Raw genomic sequence first — 6882 nt, 5'->3', positions numbered from 1 at the left:
AGAGGCTGTTTGAAAAGTCCATACTGGCGTTCAGTCCAGCTTATTGAATAAATGGAAGTTTTCTGTTCTAAGGCCCATCTCTGTGTATCTTGTGAAGTGCATCGTGAGCCTTGATCTGAATCTAATTTAGGACACCGGTAACAATTCAGAGGACATTGAGAAGGCCCTGAACAGTGGAGTCAAATAGTGTCGGGTATAGGTCTGCCTCAAGCCAGCGTGGGCATACCGAGTGTCGACAGCAGATGGCGGTAAAGGGCCAATAAAAATAACCTGCCAATAAGATCTGGCTCCCGCGGAATGGATTCCTAGCTTGTAAATCGCCAATGGCATATTTTATTGTGGAATTCTACAAGTGGAGGCGATCATTTTGGCTGTTAGTGTGCGAGTGGAAGGCCTTTGTTGTGCCCTTATTGCTATGCCAGGCTCCCTGCCTTCCTGAGCTGGCCTCCAGCCTCATCTCTCACCATTCTTTTGTCCTTGTTTCTAGTCCCACTAGCCTTCCTTCCTCTTGCCAGACAGCTCATTTCCTGCTCAGCTTTTGCACTGGCTGGTCCGTTGCTCTGAATACTGTTCTCCAGGTCTTCATGCAGCTGGGTCATCATGCGCTCCTTAAAGTTATTATTATTATTATTATTTTTTTTTCTTTAGAGAGGTCTTGCCTGACCACCATTTCTAGGGTAGTTTTCCTTCCCCATCATTTTCCACCGCATCACTCCGTTTTATTTTGTTTATAGCAGCGATAACTATCTGATATTACACATTTATTTTGGCCACTTATGTTTGTTATCTGATTTCCCCAACCATAATGTAAGTTGCTTGAGAGTAAGCAATTTGTCATTGTTTACTCCTGGTCCCTAGTGGGGGCAGTAGCTTCTGGCACACAGTTGGTGCTCAATAAATATTTATTAAATTATTAAATGGATGAACTGGTTCTATCTGCTGTAAAGCTAGGTTTCAGCAGTGACACTTGCATCGCCATGGAAATGGAGCCCCACATAAAGAAAATGATCCAATAATGGGGCAAAATGAAGCATATGGCTAACATACTGCATTGTAAGACTCGTGCCTGCCTGTGAGCCTGTGATGACAGGCCGTGGGTGCTGGGCCATGCCTTCTTATCCTGCTGAGGCAATAAACAGAACACTTGTGACCCTAAGTTGTCCCTCATCTTCATAGAGGCGTGCCCCTGTGTTAAACATTGCAGCATCTTTTTGTTCAGCTTTTTTCTTGCTTGGATGGAACTTGCAAATTGTCTTCTGAGGATGCAGAAGACACTAGTGCCCCATCTCCTCCCCCACTGCCCACCTGAGCAGGGTCCAGTTATCTCCACTTTCAGTGAAAGTTCATCATTGTTATTAGCTATTAGTTGGCCCTGGTACTCATGGAATTTAGGCAAAGGAATTCTGCCTTAGGTAAATTACGACTTGCATAGGGGAGATAAAATAGGGGAGATAATACAAGATGGAAGGTCAAAAGATATAAGCTCTCACTGCTTAAGATTGTGGTTTGGTTATTATTAGTCAACATCTTGGGGCTGTCCTTAACCCATCATATTAAAATATAGATTAAAAATAAGTTTAAAAAGCTTAAGTAACTATAAAAAAGTTTTATGTAGGTTTGTACAGTTATGGGCAGAGTCATATTGAACAAGTCAATGAGAACACAGGTAAAACATCGACTAAACAATTTTTCTTTTTAAATGTTTACTGTAAAAACAATTCTAAATTAAAAACAAATCTGAACAAATAGCGCTCATGGGCCTGATTCGCTCTTGGGAACCGTGGGGCGTATTCCATCATGGTGCATCTCAGTTTAACTCGACTGATGTCCCTAAGGCTGGCTCTCGCCTTTGATTTCAATTATTTCATGAAAGAAATTTAAAAAAAAGTGCTTTCAGACAGTCAGTTGGACTTGTGTCCCAGAACACTGAAACACAGCCAGAAATTTCAGGATAGTTCTTGACTTCATATCTCATCTCTAGGTTTCTTGGGACATAGTATGTCCTTGATAGGGGTAGCTTGCTCTCTGCTTGTGATGGACATGTGTTGCTTTTGTTACATAGCAGCTACTCCACTCCTTTGATAACAATTCCCAAATTTCCATTTGGGGAATCCATCCCAGCCCCATTCTCAGTCCATAAAGAGCTGATTCTATTTCTGGATTTAAGGGTGGGATTTACGACCAAGATTAAGGCAATCAGAGCATTCCAGTCACGGATTAGTTCAAAGACGGGCATGTGACCTAAGTCAGGCCAATCAGGGCTAGTGGGGAGGCTCAGGTCTCAACCCTCTACTTGTGCTATGGGGGAAGTGAGCTCTCCCTCCCACTGGATTTGCTGTTCGAGTTGATGTGTTCTTATAGTTGCTTAAAGCATCATGTAGAGCCTGACAATGAGTCCAATACAGCAGGAGTATCATATTACCATTGGAGGTGAAATGAAGATGGGTTCTAATGATATATGAGCCCAGACCAGTTGCCTTTGAACACTGTCCCTGGCCTTTCAGTTGTGTAGCCAATAAATTACCTGAAGAGCCTTTACTGGTCTGTAAATCACTTCCTTTTGTAATTAAGCCTGCAATGTATTCATACTTAGAAATACATCAAGAAAACAAGGTGGCTTTATAACATAGGACTTTCTAAGGGCTGCATTCTTAAGAAAGGAAGATGCATACGTTTAAAGCATCATTCTTATCAAAATGCAATTCGGGAAATGTAGCTTCATGGCGATTTAATTCTGTGATTAATTCAACATGGCATGCCTACTCTGTGACAGTGCTAGGTGTCCTAGCAAGGTCAGGCAGCTGGGAAATAAATGCAGTCCCTAAATATTTCCATTTGGTCAGTTGGCATGCCTACCTAACTCCATCAAATGTCAACGCTCCCATGAAGAGATGAGCAACTCTCACCACTTCAACAGCTTTGAATTCAGATTATCCTAAAGTTTTGTCCCAGAGGTAAAAATAACTACCTTGTCAACTATGGGAGCCAGGGCTGGCTTCATGGATGTGTGACCTGTGCAGTCACACAGGTCCCCATACTCAAAAGAGTTGGGTTTCATATTCTGTTGGGTTTAATATTCTACTGTAGCCATCTTTAAATTCTAAATAATTTTAGAACAAGGGACCTGTTTTAAATCTGTACTGGGCCCTGCAAATTATGTATTTCATACTGACTGGAATAGAACAAGTTGAATCTCACATCTCTTAAGTCCCCCAATTTTTTGATTTGCAGAAGTGGCTTCATGCATTCTTCATCAGATTTATGACACCAGCTTGCATTTCTACTGTCTGATTCGATGAGAATGAATGAATTTCTATGTGGTGTGTCATAACCTCAGAACACAGTGGATGATGATTAAAGGCACAAGCATGGAGAAATGTCACATCTTTTACATCTTTCATCATGTTTGACTGATAAATGGTGCTATGGGAGAAGAGCTTGAATAACTGCGGGAACATTCTCTCCTGGTTTGCATTGCTCTAGTGAACTCAGCTTTTTCATGTTCATGCCAAATTCAAAAATCATTTACTGGCAAGCTCAAAGAGTTATGGGTGCTAAAATTAGGCATAAAGTTTTTTCTAAAAATATCAAGAAGGGCAGACTTTGTTCACAGGTCACAAGTTGGATGGTTCTTAGAGGGACTCTTTGTCTGAGTAGGAATGGCACTGAGAAAGACCTGGGAGAGGTTGAATGCCACGTGGGAGAAAGGGTCTTCCTGTCTGCACGGTACATGGGAGGGACTCCCCAAGCATCCTCCTCTTTACAGAGTTGTTTTTGGCAGCCATGACATCTTCAGCTTAAACAAGGTTTTATAGGGAGTAATGTGATCAAAGGCATCTGCCCAGGAGGCAGAAGGAAAGCACTGGAAGTGCCTTATGAGACTTTCAAATCCCCTTTGACTTGAAAGGAAAAGATACTCTTGAGTGAGAAAAAAACCTGAGTGAGTAGCCCATTCAAAGCCTTTATTTAATACCAGACTCGCTTCCCTCCAACATTTTCTTATGAAAAATATCAAACATAAAGTAAAAGTTGAAAGAATTTTACAGTGAACACCTTTTCACCACCACCTGCATTCTACTCTTAACAATTTACTATACTTGCTTTATCAAGTATCTCTCCATCTGTCCATCATCCCATCCATCCATCTTATTTTCATGATGTATTTTTTTTATGAATTATGAATTTTATTTTCTTAAATTGTGGTAAAAACACATGACATAAATTTTACCATCTTAATCATTTCCAGGTGGATAGTTTAGTAGTTTTAAGTATATACACATTACTGTGCAACTAATATCCAAAACTTTTTCAAACTTGTAAAACTGAAACTTTTTGCCCATTAAGTCAAAACTTTCCATTTCCCCCTTCCTCCAGCCCCTGGCAACCACTATTCTATTTACTGTTTCGACGATTTGACTACTCTAGGTATCCCAGTTAAGTGGAATCACGCAGTAGTTGTCTTTTCTACAACTGACTTTTTTTTTTTTTTACTTAGCATAATGTCCTCAAAGTTCATCCATGTTGTAGCACGTGCCAGAATGTCCTTCCTTTTAAAGGAGGAATGACATTCCATTGTATGTATCTATCACATTTTGGTTGTCCATTCATCCACTGATGGACATGCGGGTTGCTTGTGAATAGTGCTACTATGAAAATTGGTGTGCGGATATCTCTTCAAGATCCTGCTCATTTCTTTTCCCCAACTTTATTGCAGAATAATTGACAAATATAATTGTATATATTTAAAGTATATTAAAGTAATGTTTCTATTTCCTTCATCTATCCATCACTCTATCTAGAAGGACCATGGCAAAGACAGGCTCTCTTTCCTTAGCAACAGAACCCCAAATTTTAGCTGGACACTTGACTCTAGGAATAAAGAGAACATTTTCTAGCTTCCCTTGAAACTGGTGTGGCCATGTGACTATGTTCTGGCCAGTGATGTGTAAGCAGAATTGTTGTGTGGGAATTTTGAGAAGACCTCTTAAAGAGGGTGGGAGTGAGGGCCCTTTAGTCTTCTGCCGTTCCTTCTGTTCTCTGGAACAAAGCATGGTTGCTGGAGAGCCAGCACCCATTTTGTGCCATGAGGTGACCTTGAATTTGGAGGCTATTCACTAGGGATGGTGCAGCAGCAAAAGAGCAACCTGGGTTGTTGACGACATGGTGGGCTTGTCAAATCATTCCCTTGACTGCTTTCTACAGAAGTCTTTTGCATAAGAGAGAAATAAACTTCTATATTGCTTAAACCCTTTTGATTTTGGAATTTTCTATTACTTGAAGCTGGATTTAAGCCTAACAAAGGAGCTTTCCCACATTTTGTCTATATTTATCTTTTTGACAGCCTCTATTTTTTTCAAACACAAATCTGTAACAAATTCTGTATTTAAAAAATCTAAGGTTTAAAACATCATTTTAATTTTTTATAAAATGTCCAAGATTTTGGTGTATAAACCTTGTGGTAGTAATTGTTGCTTCTGGGTACATGGTAGGTTTTTACTTTTCTGTCCCCTTGTGATTGGATGGAACCATGTGACTAGTTCTGACCAATGAATTGTGCGAAGTGCATGCTGTCACTTGAGCACAGGAGCACTAAATTGCCAGTGTGAGGCCCTGCAGAGTTGCTTTTACTCTAGAATAGCAGCTGGCAATATTAACAACCATCCTGGGTCCTAGGGACAATGAGAAGCAGAGCATCCCATTGACATGTGATGCACAGGTAGCACAAGTGAGAAAGAAACCTTTTTTTTTTCAAAGACCATTGAGATTTTGAGGTTGTTCCTGCAGCATACCCTCGCCTAGCTGTCCTCAAAGTGTGGTCAGAGGACTGCTGACGGCCCCCCCCAAAACCCTTAAGGTGGTCCTCAGAGGGGTCAAACTATTTTCTTTTTTTTTCTTTTTCTTTTTTTTTTTTTGAGCTAGACCAAAAATATTTACTGTGTGTTTTTGGTCTCCAGTCTGCAGGTCCATAGAGACACCCGTTCGATGGCTGAGCTGTTTATTTATTTATTTATTTATTTATTTATTTATTTATTTATTTATTTATTTATTTTTTTATTAATTTATTTTTAATTTATTGGGGTGACAATTGTTAGTAAAATTACATAGATTTCAGGTGTGCAATTCTGTATCACATCATCCATAAATCACACTGTGTGTTCACCACCCAGAGTCAGCTCCCCTTCCATCACCATACATTTGATCCCCCTCACCCTCATCCTCCACCCCCCAACCCCCTTACGCTCTGGTAACCACCAAATTACAAAAATATGGAATCCTTCACGAATTTGCGTGTCATCCTTGTGCAGGGGCCATGCTAATCTTCTCTGTATCGTTCCAATTTTAGTATATGTGCTGCCGAAGCGAGCACCAAACTATTTTCTTAATGACACAAAGACATTATTTGCCTCGTTTGTTGTGTTGACGTTTGCACTCATGATGCAAAAGCAATAGTGAATAACATGCTGGCACTGTAGCAGGAATCAAGGTAGTTCATCACCTTCCTCTCACAGTAAAAACAAACAAGCAAGCAAAACACCCACACAGACCCCAAAACTCATTTTATTTAAGAATGTCTTTGATGAAAATTACAATTCTTTAAATTAAATTTCATCCCTTGAGTACACATCTTTTAAATATTCTGAATGATGAAGTGGGAAGTACATCAAAAGCAATTTTGGTCGTCTCAAGGAAAAACGACTTGTGCCAGAGTTGTGAGCTGCACCAACCACTCCTTTCATGAAACACCAATTTTACTTGAATGAATGACTTACAGACAAACTATGGCTATCCAGACTCTGGTGTTTGCTAGGCAATTTATTACAAGGGATTCAAGTGTGCCGGTCCCTTCAAGGAAAACAACGAATGCTATTTTTGGCAATGATA

General features: G+C 40.1%; 1 non-coding gene across 1 annotated transcript; it reads right to left on the bottom strand.

Annotated features, from left to right (window-relative positions):
• Nucleotides 1–6260: 6260 nt before the first annotated feature.
• On the bottom strand, nt 6261–6367 carry LOC117016346 (U6 spliceosomal RNA). The gene has a single exon (XR_004421872.1). It is a non-coding gene; the product is annotated as a U6 spliceosomal RNA (small nuclear RNA).
• Between the last annotated feature and the right edge of the window lie 515 nt (nt 6368–6882).

Source organism: Rhinolophus ferrumequinum, chromosome 23 (genome assembly GCF_004115265.2).
Source record: "Rhinolophus ferrumequinum isolate MPI-CBG mRhiFer1 chromosome 23, mRhiFer1_v1.p, whole genome shotgun sequence".
Lineage (NCBI taxonomy): Eukaryota > Metazoa > Chordata > Mammalia > Chiroptera > Rhinolophidae > Rhinolophus > Rhinolophus ferrumequinum.
This window is presented reverse-complemented; position numbering and strand designations above follow the sequence as displayed.